Source organism: Lipotes vexillifer, unplaced genomic scaffold (assembly GCF_000442215.2).
Source record: "Lipotes vexillifer unplaced genomic scaffold, Lipotes_vexillifer_v1.1 scaffold759, whole genome shotgun sequence".
Lineage (NCBI taxonomy): Eukaryota > Metazoa > Chordata > Mammalia > Artiodactyla > Lipotidae > Lipotes > Lipotes vexillifer.
The window spans coordinates 2,143,177-2,159,223 of record NW_006790410.1 but is presented as its reverse complement, the minus strand read 5'-3'; positions in this window follow the sequence as shown (position 1 = coordinate 2,159,223).

The window sequence follows — 16,047 nt, the reverse complement described above, 5'->3', positions numbered from 1 at the left end:
AAAAAAAAAAAAAAAAAAAAAAAAAAAAAAAAAAAAAAAAAGAGCTTTGTATCCTCGACAGACAGTAACTACAAAATGTACCCAAATGCCCTCATCAGGTAGCCCAAGCTTTGTGTATGTTACATCTCCTTTGTCCATCTCTCAACAGAATCTATCATTTTTAAAAATTATGATCCTTCCTTGTAGCTGAACTCACTCTTTAGGTTTTTCCTTCTCTCCTCCAGTCATCTTCCTTCTCCTCTGCCTCAGCCCTGGCATATCTGTGCCAGCACGGTGGTGCCAGTGGGTCCCACAGGGCAGGAGGAGGGCAGCAAAGTGGATCTTGAGAACCTGCTGGTTCAAAAAGGACCTCCCCCAGCCACAGCTGGGTTCTGGTCTCGGGAATGGACTTTGGCAGTGACCTTCTGGCTGTTCACTACCTCCTGCACACAATACCCACTCTCTCCTGGCCACTGCTATCCTGACCAAGTTCCATGTGCCTCTGCCAGTGCATACCTGCCATGCAGGCTGCTGCAGGTCACACTGAGTGGCATGTGGACCCTGCAGGCAGCACCTTGCTGGCCCTCCCTGGCCCCACCAATCACCAGATGTTTCCAAGTCAAGTCATTTTAGCCCCAATGGTGAGGCCAGTTTTCAATGCCATTTCTCATCTTAGAGTTATGTGGCTTCCTGTGCTTTTCCACTTCTCTGGCCCTTTTAACTAATATATTTTGTATCCGTTTTTATAAACCTCATATAAAATTAAGAATAATAAAGGTTAGAGTATTAAAGGTATTATAATGTTATTATAATAATTTATGCAAGTTGCTTTAGCAGTACATCTTCTCAGGCAGCGTATGAAGAAATATAAATGAAGAAAAATTACAAAATGTAATAGGTGAGGAAATTTTGTGTAAATTTTCCTTAACATCCAGAGACAAGTCATATTTGAACTAAAATGCATCTATGTCTTAAAATCTTTTCAGAAGATAATTATCATACAAATTTTAATTAATATAATTGTGCATCCCCACACGCTCGAGGATTAACCAAACAACCCTCCACAAAACCTATTATGGTAAGGTTAAATTGCATGCATTTTGTATACTCACAATTAAAAATAAAGAAGAGCAGTAACTGAAAGTAACAAGACATGGAAAAGATGCCTTGATTACAGAGCATCTATTCTAAAAAGCACAAGAAATTTGACTGTCCACGTGAACTTGCACAGTAGGGATTCTGTAACTTGGCTGTGTGTTGAATGCAAGTCAACTCATTAGCAAGCTTCCTCAAGTGGTTAATAAACCCTAGTAGAATGTTGGTTTCAGTTTACAATAACTTCTAACTATGTAGTAGATGTCCATCAATAGCCCATAGTCCAATGAAAATGTACTGAACTCTGCATCTTTTGCCCGTGATAATTTATCAAGAATGTGTTCGTAGGAGTCATTGACTCATTGAAGGGACTTTTACACTTGGCACCTCATAATTTAAGATTTACTGCCCTGAATTTTCTAGATGTGAAGGTAAGCCATGATGACTCCTTAGTTAGAATCAGGAGAAATAGGACCAAACGAAATCTGTCTGAAATTGCTGTTGACTTGAATGTCTTCAGAGCTGCTGTAGGAGTATAAGCAGCACCTGCTCAGTGAGTGGTGCTGACACGTTATTCACATTCTGCTTCAGAAAAGACATATTAGGTAAAAGTTGAAGTAAAAATAAAGAACAAGCTTTGGTCAAATTCACAGCATCTCATGCAGTGGAAGCAGCCATGCAGAGATTGAGAACCATGGGTTTATACATTGACATCGGCAACTAGTGTTTGGTGGGTGCAAGGACAGAGCAGGCGGTGACCAGCTTGCTGCGTGGACAAGGGCTCAATTGTTACCACAAGCTCCACACTGAATCGACTGCCCTTCACACAAAGTGTTTTTTTAGAAACACTCCGTGCCAGTGCCACTCTCAGGAAGGACTCGGATTCCACAGAAGAATGGTCCAGCCAATGCTCCCAGGCCAGATTCTGAGGTGCTGCACTGGGAGCCACCTTTGTCAGTGGGAGGCATGGGATGATTGAAGGGGCTGAAGACAAAAGGTCTATTTACCCAACAATCTAAAAAAGACAGGAATAGCCGGGGACAGACATTCCTCCCCTGCCTCACTCAGCCACCTGCTCCCTGCTTCTGTCCCCCATTTCTACCCCATCCCAGGGAGAGGGGTGACAGTGACATGCCAGCCTCCTGGGGTGGTAATGATTCTGACACCAATTCTGATGTGTGGGGTTTTCCTCACACCAAGAAATTCTGTGACATCAGCTGGAGGTCCTACAATTAACTCAGCCTGACATTGGACCTGGAGATAGCATCAGAGCCCACAGGCTAAGGGCTTAGTCTTACCAACTTGGAAGACTCTGAATCCCATTATTTTGGGTTTTTATGGAGACTTCATTACTTACGCACGATTGATTAAATTTTTGGTCATTGGTGATGGACTCATCTCCAGCCCTCTCCCCTTCCTGGGAAGGCAGGGTGTTGGGACTAAAAGTTCTTACCCTCTAAGCACCTAGTTTGTCCCCTCACCCCCTTCAGATGCCAGTCTCAAATGCAGGTTGTCATCTGTGCTTCTAACAGACCAGCTTAGATGGAAGGCTCCCACGACCTCTCCTTGAGTTTCATTAATTTGCTAGACTGGCTCACAGGACTTAGAGAAGCATTTCACTTACTAGATGACCAGTTTATTATAAAAGGTTCATTATAACTCATGAACAGCCAGATGGAAGAGATACACAGGGCAAGGTAGGGGCAAGCAACACAGAGCTTCCATGCCATCTCCAGGATGTCACTCTCCCCAAATTTTCATGTGTTCACCAACCTGGAAGCCTCTGAATCCCATTATTTTGGGTTTTTATGGAGGCTTCAATACTTACACATGATTGATTAAATCATTGGTCACTGGTGACTGACTCATTGCCAGCCCTCTCCCCTTCCTGGGAAGGCAGGGTGTTGGGACTAAAAGTTCCAACCCTCTAATCACTTGGTTTGCACCCCTGGCAACCAGCACCCATCTCCAGGTAGGGTCGAAAAGCCACCTAATTAACACAACAAGAGACACCTTTATGGTCTCACTACTTTCCAAGCATTTTAGAAGCTCTGTGCCAGAAACAGGGACGAAGACCAAATATAATATATACTTATTATTATAAATCACCATGTCACAGGATGATAGTGACCCCCGCCCATAAAGGACAATACATGTCTTCATCAGCCACTTCCAACAAAGTCAAATTAGAAGGGTTTCCAGATAATTCTCCTGGAGTCAGGGGTCCCTATAATGAAGCATCTCCCTCCTTAGGTAGAGCTCAGTTGAGGGGATGGTTGGTTTGCCACCTGCTATGCCCCTACCCAGCAGGTAAAAGGCACACTGGACATATGGTGTGGTGGAGAGAAGGGACAGAGTTCAACAGTCAGATTGCCCAGTCTGACATCTTCCAAAGAAGGTGGCCAGCCTGGAGTGCCTGGTCGTATCTCACCTGGGGGGCTAGCCGCCAAAGCGGGGGTAGGAGTGCAGGGAGGTGGGGGGGGGGGTAATGGTCACAGTGAAATACCAGTGAGAGCTATGTGGAGTGAAGGAAACCAGTAAGGGCCAGGAACTAGAGAGTTGAGAGATCCCAGAGGAACCCAGAGAGCTGTGTCCCACTTAGCACCTGCACAGCCAAACAATATGGCAGTGGGACCAAGGCCCCAGAGAGGATAGTAGCTGTGGACATACAAGGTGGTCATTACCTGCCCTCTTCCTGTCTCTAGCTCTGTGGAACTTCATCCAGAGAAAGGACAGTGAGGAACTGCACAGAAGCAGGCATTCCACGCCCTGCCCCTCAGCAGGCACAGACACTCAACATAGTTGGGATAAGTAGTCAAGGGCAGGCTTTCAAAAGGTTCCTGGTGAGTCTGGCCGTGAATGAGAGAGGGGAACCGTCTAAATCAGTGTGTCTTTAAAGTTTTAAGCTGGAGCAACTTTTGATACTAATGTTTTTAAGAAGATAATAGTGTCACAAACCCCCATGTACCCAACACCCAGCTTCAAACTATTCAACCATGCTTTATCTTTACCCCTCCCATCTCTCCCTTGCATTATTTTGAAGCAAATCCCAGATAGTGTATCATTTCATCAGTTATATATTCACTAAGTATCTTGAAAATACTAGGATCCTTCTTTTACCATTTTACCACAGTATTATTTTCACACCTGAAATGTTACTTCCTCATCAGATATTCATTCAGTGTTCAACTTTCACCAGTTTAGAAAAACTTTTAAGACATAATACATGAGGTTAAGGGCTCTGAACACGAAGCCTTAAGCCTGAGTTGAAAGTTGCAGAACGATTGGGAGAAATGAAAATCAGGACGCCAAATTTTCTTTAAAAATCCATAATTCAACCTTGTTTGTATTTTAAAATTTTTATTCCATCTATTTTCAAAGGCATTCAGGTGACTCAACAGATACTGTGATGGATTAAAAATTATAAAAGGTTATGATGTTAGTTTATTTTATACATTGTTTTTTATAATTAGAGTATTCAAAATTATAACTCCCCCAAAACTCTTGACTCAATTTGAAAAACTAAAAAAAATCTGTGTTATTCAGCTAGGGCTGCCATAACAAAGTACCACATACTGAGTACCCTAAACAACAGAAATTTATTCTCTTACAGTTCTGGAGGCTGGACATGCCAGATCAAGGTGCTATTATAGTTGAGTTCTGGTGAGGGCTCGCTTCCTGCCTTACAGATGATTGTTTTTCACTGTGTCCTCAAGTGGTAGACAGAGACAGAGAGGGAGAGAGAGAACTCTGGTGTCTCTTCCTCTTCTTTTGAGGACATTAATCCCATCAAACTGACTCCACTCCCTTATCAACTCATTTAACCCTAATTACCTCCCTAAAGACCCAGCCTCCAAATACAGTCGTGCTGGACGTGTGAGTCTTAGGGCTTCAACATATGAATTTTGGAATTCATTCTATAACACCATGCAAAAGGGTGATAACATTTATCTTGTCTGTCAAATATTCTCTCAGATAAGGGCCATAACTAGTAAGAGGAACTCCAATATTCCCCTAATTATTAATGATGATGGAAAACACAAAAAATGATTCCATCTTTGTATCTGTATACTCTGTTTCATTCCAAAAAATATTTCAATATAACAAGAAATTAGTTAATTAAACTCAGGACAAGGTAAAAATTAAAAATGGGGAAATTATATGAAGTCGATATAATTTTCTATAACAACAGAAAGTGCATGCATTGTACTAGGTTCACACAATGGTGAAAGAGGCCAACAATTTGTTTCAGAGTTTTCTGAAAGGAAAACAAGAGTGAGTTAAGAATCTACTGTTTTCATTTTAAAAAATGGTTGTTCAGCATAAGCACAGATCCAAAAAGAAATTTTTCCAATATTGCAAAGAGGGACTGTATGTTATAATAAACTACACTGTCAAAACGTCCTGCCCTTTAAGTGACACAGTTAGAATAACATAAATAACAATCATTTAATCCAAGCAGCCCATTACCACTAGCAACCATTAGCAAATGTTCATGTCTCCCTTGAGAAAGATATTCTAAGTTGAAAATGAATCACAGTTCTAGGTCTGAGTAAAAATTATTGGATAATGACTAGTACTAAGCACTCCTCTAAACATTTTGTATAGATTATCTCACTTACAGCAACTCTGAAGAGGCGGATACTACTGTTATCCTAAATGAGCAGGTGCTACAGCCCATTAGACTTGTAATGGTTAAGAGTCCAAAACAGACAAAATAAGGAGAGAAACCCCTCTTGGAAGCTAATCTGTTCACTGTGGCCTCCACCTATGTTTCACTACATCATAGATTGTGCTGCATCAGAAACTCAAAGAGTTGGAAATATTTTTGGTAAAATCATTTTTATAAACACTTTTTGATAGAGTACAGTTGACCCTTGAACAATGCAGAGGATAGGGGCACTGACCGCCCCCACCCCCACCATGCAGTCTAACGTCCATGTATAACTTTTGACTCCCCCCAGAATTTAACTACCTATAGCCTACTGCTCACAAGGAGCCTTACTGATAACAAATAGTCAATTAACACATATTTTGTGTATTATATATCGTATTCTTACAATAAAGTAAGGTAGAGAAAAGAAATGTTATTAAGAAAATCATTAAGGAAGAGAAAATACATTTATGGTACTATACTGTGTTTATCCTTACCGTAAGTTTGCATTGCCTGTTTACAAGGTGAATTGTCTTGTCTATCCATACCTACATCAGCATCGTCTTATGTGATACAAACCACTGTAGATGTTATACATATTACTAACAATAGACATAAAAAATAAAATGATAATGTGAAAAAGTTCATATTTATTTATAGGTATATTGATTCATGCCTTGATAGCTAAGAAGTAGCAGTATGATTGCTTCACAGTAACTTTGCCTATATACTAATGAATGGCTCATTATAGGAGTTTTATGGCATAAGGTATTATAGTCATATTCATAATATAGTATTAGAAACAGTGTTACCTTTTTTAAAAGAAACACCTGTGATTATAGGCTGATGAGCATTTCTCCAATCATGAGAGAGGCATAGTGTACTGTAATGTAATTCCTTGAAACAAAGTTATAAAATAGTAAGAAAACTAACACATTATCAATTTCATATTAAATATCACTCACCTTATGCCTATGTAAGGATAAACTAATATCTACATCTATTTTATGCATTCATGACATACCTTTCCTTAATTTTTTACATATTTCTAGGCTACATGGTTTGTGTGTGAGATTTTTTTCTAATTGTCATAAATCTCCAGAAATTTTTCCAATATATTTATTGAAAAACATCTGTGTATAAGTAGATCCCAGAAGTTCAAATCCATATTGTTTAGGGGTCAACTGTATATAGAAAAAAGCATAGTTTCATAAGTTATGCTCAGAGGAAACACATTTCTCCTTTGTCCCTTTTGGTTTTATTGAATTAAACCAGAAGATGGATGACATTGTAAGGTCATGTTTGACCTTCCTTGCAATGTCAGGTTTGGGCACATCTGTGTATGTGATTGTTCATGGGAAGAATGAACTTTCCAGAATAATACCCACCTCAAATGGGTCACTGTCTCCTGGGAGTGAAGGAACAAGTGTGGAAGTCTTCCCTGAAGAGGTTTGATTCCGGTGGAATTTCAACTATTGCCATGTGGCGTCACTGGAACTTACACACTCTACCAGGTGTGACCAAATACTAGTATTAATGGACTACCTGCTCGTTGTAATATTGAAATTATCTCTGGTTTTGTCCCTACATTCAGTCCTCCCATCCCCAATTAGACTGTGACTGTGTGCTTTCTTTTTTCAAAAAACTATTTTTCCAGCTTTATTGAGATAGAATTGACATATCACATTGTGCAAGTTTAAGGATTTAATCCATTTATATCTTGCAAAATTGTTACCATCATAGCATTAGCTAACACCTCCAGCCCCTCACATAACTACCATTTCTTTTTTTGTGTGATGAGAACATTTAAGATCTACTCTATTGGCAACCTTCAAGTATATAATATAGTGTTATTAGCTAAAACCACCATGCTATGCTGTGCCTATAGATCCCCAGAACTTATTCATCTTATATCTGAAACTTTGTACCCTTTGACCAGCGTCACCCCATTTCACCCATCCCCAGCACCTAGCAACCAATCACTCTGCTTTCTGTTTCCCTGAGTTTGGCTTTTTTATCCTACAGTGTTGGTCCATCTGACATTTCACTTAGCACAATGCCCTCCAGGTCCATCCAAGTTGTTGCAAATAGCAGGATTTCCTTCTTTCCCATGGTTGTGGCCTTTCTGGAACAGGAATGGATCTTTTCTTCTTTGTGTCTCCCATGACTAGCTCAGGCTCAGCATGTGAATATGCTGTATAACTATTTGTAGAGCTTAACCAAACCAAGGAAGATGTATATGTCAGACTCTCTGTTATCACCTTATATAACGTCACCTCATTTTAATTCTCATCAAACTTTCTGAAGAAGGCATTGTTAGCCACAATGTACAGATAAAAGGTGTGAGCACTGGTCATTTACCACATAGCTAATAAAAAAGCAGAACATAGATGCTAATTTATGCCCATCTGGTTCAAAATCCCAATTCTGTATATAATAGTTCAGTGTTTTCTGGAAGAAAGGAAATTAATTTTAACTCAATAGTTATATTCTTAATATAAATTTAGCAAATCTCATATATATAAGATATTCTAAAAGTTTGGTTTAAATAAAAACTAAAAATATTCCTTCCTCATTTACCATGCATGACATGACAGAAGACAGCACAGAGATGAACTAACTGAAGCACTTGCTATGAGAGGTAGTGAGAGTACAATAATTACTTATGATGTGAGAGGCAACAGTGTATGAAAATATTGCTGGGCCACTGACAAGTAGATACTGTGGGGAAACGATAGCCATAGAAGGGCTCACCTCACCTTCCAGAGGACAGAAGTGCTTTGGGAAAGGGCAGGGAGGCTTGAGTGGTGGTGAGGAGAATGTTAATTCTCTTTAAGTGGTTTAAGACAAGTGAAGTTGAAAGAATAGGGAAATGAAAGAAGTATTACATTATTGACAGAAAAATATCATAGTATAAGGAGGGTTTACAATTTTTAAAAATGCTTCTTCTATACTTTGCTGAATGTGGTAATCATGAAGTGTGTAAGAGGCTGAGTTGTATTCCCCCCAACTTCATATGTTGAAACCCTAACCCTAGTACCTCAGAATGTGACTCTTTTTGGAGATTGGGGTCTTTAAATAGGTGGTATTAGGGCCTTAGCATAGGCCCTAACCTGATCTGACTGGTGTTCTTGTAAGAGGACAATTTGGACATACAGAGAGACACCAGGGATGTGTATACAGAAGAAAGGCCAGCAAAAAGTGAAGACACAGGGAGAACACGGTCATCTACACACCAAGGATAGAGGCCTCAGGATAAACCAAACCTGCCCACACCTTGATCTTGGTCTTCCAGCCTCCAGGACTCAGAGAAAATAAATGTCTGTTGTTTGAGCCTCCAGAACTGTGAGAAAATTAATTTCTGTTGTTTAAGCCATCTGGTCTGTAGCATTTTGTTTGGGCAGCCTGCAAACTAAAACAGTATGAAGTGAGGAGTGATGCTGAAGCTGTGAAGAAAATGTGGCCAGTGAGGTGTCAGCATGGTAAAGGGGAAAGAAAATTAGCTTTATTCCCAGTATAAATGGATTTTCTCCAGAGTTCCTTCCTGTACTAGTTGTGAAACTTTTGAAGAGCCACATTATATTCATGAAAATACATTTTCTTAGTCACAACTTAAAATTCCCAATAATTGCAACTTCTGTCTCACCTCAATTTCAAGTAAACCATTCTCTGATCACCACTTCAAAAGTCCCAGCTTATTTCCTCCAGTTCTCCAATCCCAATAATCTTCCCCATGACCCATGAATTCTACGACTCATGTTCCTCACTCCTTTCATGTCCACTCACCTGCCTTTACCCTACGTAGTTTTCTGGTCAATCATGGGAATCAAGTGCTTGGCTACACCCTCAACCTCCCTGCTCTTCTTGCTTCATATACTCATTTGGCAAAATCCCAGTGTAATTAAATACAACTCTAAGCATCCATATGAATGAATGTGGCTGGAAAAAAAATACCAAGATGCTGATAAGGGCAAAAGATAAAAATAACATGGGAGAAGAAAATAGAAAGAGCTGGTGGTCAGTGGAACATTGTGATTATCTGTTATGTTTATAATCTGATTCCCTCAACCAGAACAGAAGGCACGTGAGAAAAATGGATGCTGACAGTTTTATTCACTGCTGTTTCCCTAATAGAACACTAACTTATATTTATAAAACACTCAACCAGCAACAGCAGAACACACATTCTTTTTGAGAGTCCATGTTCTGAATCACACAGTAAATCTCAGCATATTTAAAAGCATACAATGTATGATTTCTGAACAAAATGCAATTAAATTAGAAATCAATATCCAAAAGATATTTGGATATTCCCCAAGTATTTGGATATTAAATAAAAGACTTATAATTAACCTTTGGATCCAAGAAGGAATCAAAAGGAAAATTATAAAATATCTTAGCCTGAATGAAAATGAAAGCACAACATATCAAAATTTGTAAAATGCCACAATTGCAATAGAAGAATTTAGGAAGAATTTACAACACTAAAAACCCATATTATAAAAGATAACTATTACAAATCCACTGCCTCATCTTTTACCTTAAGAAACTAGAAAAAAGAAAGCAAACGATACACAAAGTAAGCAAAAGAAAAGAAATGTAAGCGTGTATATGAGTAACATGAAAAGTAGAACAATAGTCGAGAAAATCAATGAAACCAAGAGTTGGCTTGTTGAGAAACTTAACCAAATTGATCAACCTTTCTCTAGAATGATCAGGAAAGAAATAAGGAAGACACAAATTACCAATATCAAGAATGAGAGAGGTGACATCATACAGGTTCTACAGATGTTAAAAGTATATCAGGGAAGGTTACAAACAACTTTATATCAGTAAATCAAAAATTTAGAGGAAATTGCCAAATTTCTTGAAAGATACAATCTACCAAAGCTCACTCCAAAAAAAATGAAGAACCTGAATAGCCTTATACCTACTTAAGAAATTGTATTTGTAGTTACAAACCTACCCACAAAGAAAATTGCAGGCCCAGATGACTTCACTGGTGAATTCCTCTAAATGTTCAAGGAAGAAATAATACCAGTTCTACCCAAATCTTTTCAGAAAATTGAGCTGGGGAGAATGTTTTCCACAAGCATTTTTTCACAGAAAAAGAAAACTATATTTTTCATGAACATAGATGTGAAAATTAGAAACAAATTTTAGCAAATTGTATACAACACCATATACAAAGGATACCACATAGTAACCAGATGGGGTTTATCCCTGGAAAGCTATGTTAGTTTAACATTCAAAAATCATCAATGGGCCTATAAAAAAATCATCAATGCAACTCACCATACTAACATAGTAGAATTATTATTGTTTCAATAAATGCAGTAAAAGCATTTGGCAAAGTTCAATATCCATTCCTGACAGAAAATCCTAACAAATGAGTAGACTGGAAATTCCTTAATATGAAAAGATATAGCTATTAAAATCTATAGCTAACATCATACTTAATGGTGCAAGACTTACTTATTTCCCCACAAGATGCAGAATAAAGCAAGGATGCCAACTTTTACTACTTCTGTTCAAAATTATACTAGTGAGACTAGCCAGTACAATAAGGCAAGAAAACGAAATAAAGACAACCAGATTGCCAAGGAAAATTAAGTCAGTCTTTGTTCTCAGACAATGTGAAAATTCTGGATGAATCTCCAAAAATGTATAGGAACTAATCAGCGAGTTTAATATGATTCAGGATACACAAAAATATACAAAATATACAAATCAACATACAGCAATCAATTATGTTTCTATATAGTCTTAATGAACAATCATAAATTAAACTTACCACAATCATGATGCTTAACAAATAATTTTCTTATTGTTTTCAAAATTTTCCTTTTTGCCATATTTTTGTAACCCTCCAGATTTATTAGTGGTGGTGTTATCTTTTAAAGTTTTTTTTTTTAACATCTTTATTGGAGTATAATTGCTTTACAATGGTGTGTTAGTTTCTGCTTTATAACAAAGTGAATCAGTTATGCGTATGTTCCCATATCTCTTCCCTCTTGCATCTCCCTCCCACCTTCCGTATCCCACCCCTCTAGGTGGTCACAAAGCACCGAGCTGATCTCCTTGTGCTATGCAGCTGCTTCCCACTAGCTATCTATTTTATATATACAAGCTATTTATATATATAGCTGTATATACTAGCTATCTAGTTTGGTAGTGTATATATGCCCATGCCACTCTCTCACTTTGTCACAGCTTACCCTTCCCCTTCCCTATATCCTCAAGTCCATTCTCTAGTAGGTCAGTGTCTATTTCCATCTTGCTGCTAGGTTCTTCATGACATTTTTTTTCCTTATATTTCATATTTATGTGTTAGCATACAGTACTTGTTTTCCTCTTTCTGACTGACTTCACTCTGTATGACAGACTCTAGGTCCATCCAGCTCACTACAAATAACTCAATTTCATTTCTTTTTATGGCTGAGTAATATTTCATTGTATATATGTGCCACATCTTCTTTATCCATTCACCTGTTGATGGACACTTAGGTTGCTTCCATGTCCTGCCTATTGTAAATAGAGCTGCAATTAACATTTTGGTACATGACTCTTTTTGAATTATGGTTTTCTCAGAGTATATGCCCAGTAGTGGTATTGCTGGGTCGTATGGTAGTTCTATTTTCAGTTTTTTAAGGAACCAACAGTGCAAGAGGGTTCCCTTTTCTCCACACCCTCTCCAGCATTTACCGTTTCTAGATTTTTTGATGATGGCCATTCTGACTGGTGTGAGATGATATCTCATTGTAGTTTTGATTTTCATTTCTCTAATGATTAATAATGTTGAGCATTCTTTCATGTGTTTGTTGGCAATCTGTATATCTTCTTTGGAGAAATGTCTATTTAGGTCTTCTGCCCATTTTTGGATTGGGTTGTTTGTTTTTTTGATATTGAGCTGCATGAGCTGCTTGTAAATTTTGGAGATTACCCAAAGCAATCTACAGATTCAATGCAATCCCTATCAAAGTACCACTGGCATTTTTCACAGGACTAGAGCAAAATTTTCACAATTTGTTTGGAAATGTAAAAGACCCCGAATAGCCAAAGCAATCTTGAGAACAAAAAATGGAGCTGGAGGAATCAGGCTGCCTGACTTCAGACTATACTACAAAGCTACAGTAATCAAGACAGTATGGTACTGGCACAAAAACAGAAATATAGATCAATGGAACAGGATAGAAAGCCCAGAGATAAACCCACACACATATGGTCACCTTATCTTTGATAAAGGAGGTGAGAATATACAGTGGAGAAAAGACAGCCTCTTCAATAAGTGGTGCTGGGAAAATTGGACAGATACACACAAAAGTATGAAATTAGAACACTCCCAAACACCATACACAAAAATAAACTCAAAATGGATTAAAGACCTAAATGTAAGGCCAGACACTATCAAACTCCTAGAGGAAAACATAGGCAGAACACTCTATGACATAAATCACAGCAAGATCCTTTTTGACCCACCTCCTAGAAAAATGGAAATAAAAACAAAAATAAACAAATGGGACCTAATGAAACTTAAAAGCTTTTGCACAGCAAAGGAAACCATAAACAAGACCAACAGACAACTCTCAGAATGGGGGAAAACATTTGCAAATGTAGCTATCTATTTTACATCTGGTAGTATATATAAGTCCATGCCACTCTCTCACTTTGTCCCAGCCCTTCCCGCTCCCCGTGTCATCAAGTTTGCTTTTCTCCTTCTCTACCATGTTTTTCAAATAAGGCTGCCAGATAGCCATGGGATAGAGACTGCGGCACATTTGGAGATATTTAAGCTTATTCTACCCCATCATGGGAAGAAAACAAACAAAATGGGCTGGTTCCCACCAGCATGGTGTGATGGCATACCCGGAGACCACTGGCACAAATGCTGCAAAGCCAATCGTAAAAGAAAGCCATACCACAAGAACTGAAGTATGAAATGACCCATCCAACAGCCAACAAAATGTCTATTGGCCCTGCCATGGTTATGGCTCAAGAAAACAGCTAGAAGCACAGTGATCTGATGATGGTTGTAAAAACTTCTCCTCAGGCTCCCAGGGCTGTACTTATAAGGTGACATTTATAAACATGGTCTGCAATGCATCCACTGAGGAGCTGTTTCACACCTAGACCCCGCTGAAGATGCACTGAGCTCCTGGATTGCACGTTGTAAAAGCAGGCATATTGTTCCCACTGGGTGCTGCCCTTGAGCCTCAAGAAGATTCTGGGAAGGAACAGGGTTTGGGGGGGTGGTGTTTAAGATAGTTTAATCAAAAAGAAGTCAATGAAAATTTAGGAGGAGTATGATATGAGGAGAAAGAGTGCCAAGATGAGCAACCTCTGGGAAGAAGGTCCGGCAGGGCAAGCTGTTTCCTGTTGCAGCACTTTGAAGCCACCGTGTGGCTCAGCAAATGGCTGTGTCATAGAGGGAAAAAAGTGGAGAAGCGCCTTACTGAGAAAGATCAAGACTCAGAAAGGCAAATAAACCAACCTCTTTCTCATCTTAGTTGATGTAATAAAGTGTTTATTGTTCTAAAGAAAAACCAGAAGACATGGAAACATGAAATTACACAATGGTCCCTGGACCACCTGTAGAAATCTTTTTCTATTGTTCCTGATATTTCTAAATCAGATAAACAGTAGAGGCTAAAAATCATAAACTATAGCTCTGAAGTGTTCTCTGTATTTCAGTTCAAGGATTATCAAAGAAGCAGCAACAGGCAGGTTAATCAGGATATCCCTGGTGATACAGATATGGTCACTTTATGTTCTCTCTCTTTCTCTCTCTGTCTCTCTTGCTTTCTCTTTCTTTATCACATTGTATTTTATATTGTAATAAAATTGCAAAACATAACATTTCCCTTTTAACCATTTTTACTGTAAAATGTGGTGACATTAAGGACATTCACATTGTTGTGCTACCATCACCACCACATTTTTATCTCATAAAACTGATAGTTTTATGTACCCATTAAAGTGTAATCCTCCATTCTCCCTTCCCCTGGTCCCTGGCAACCACCATTCTACTTTATGTCTCTATGAATTTGACCCTAAGTATCTCATGTAAGTGGAATAATACAGTATTTCTCCTTTTGTGACTAACTTATCTCACTCAGCATAATGTCCTAAAAGTTTATCCATGTCAGAATTTCCTTCCTTTTTAAGACTGAATAATACTGTATGGCATGTACATACCACATTTTTTTTTCCCATTTATCCATTGATGGACATTTGGTTTGTTTCCACCTTTTGGCACTTACAAATAATGCTGCTATGAATACTGGTATACAAATATCTCTTCAAGACCTTGCTTCCAATTCTTTTGGGTATATACTCAGAGGTGGAATATACTCAGAGGTGGATCATATGGTAATTCTACATTTAAGTTTTTGAGGAATCACCATACTGTTTTCCACAGTAGCTCTTTAACAGTTTATATTCCTACCAGCAATACATACAAGTTCTAATTTCTCTATATTCTTACCAGCAATTGTTTTCTGCTTTGTTGATAATAGCCATCCAAACAGATATGAGGTGGTATCTCACTATGGCTTTGATTTGCATTTCCCTAATAAGGAATTTTTATAGTAAGGTACTTTATATTAAGGTGTTTCTCTTTTTATGATTTCTTTTAGAGCTGATCAAATTCTGAGAATGGTCTCATTCTTAACTCACAAAATTCACAGAAGACACTTGATAGAATGTAAAGTCAGTTTATTCCTTGGAGGGAGGGATTTCATGGTTAGAGCAGCAGGGCTGACCCTCTGCACAAACACACCAGTGAAGGTGACCCACAAAGAACGCAGATTCTGGAGGAGCAGATTCTGGGTGAAAGGAGAGTTAGAACAGAATGTTTTCCACTCCTTTTCTCAGTCTCTCCTCTTCCACTGACTTCTCTCTTTCTATAAAGGTCAACATATTTTCCAACCTAAAAGAAAAATTCATGTTCTTTATCTGCCTTTCCTTCACAGCAATCAAATGTTAAAATAGTGTGTACATTGTTTCCTAGATTCCACATATCCCTTCCTCTTTTTGAATCATTAAAAAGCTGGCTTCTGTCCCCACCAGTTTACTGGAACTGCTCCTGTTAATGACAGGAGTGTCCTACTTACTCTGAAATTCAATGGACCGTTCTCATCCATTCTCTTACTTTTCTTCACACGATTCTTTCCCTTTTCCTGAATGCCTCAAGAATGTTTCCTCTCGTTCTGTCTACTGACTGCCCTCCCCCCATCCTCTATGTGGAAACCCATTCCTTCACTTCTGCATAGGGTGCAGGATTCTTACATCTCCCCCGGAGCCCCCCTACTCTGCTCTCC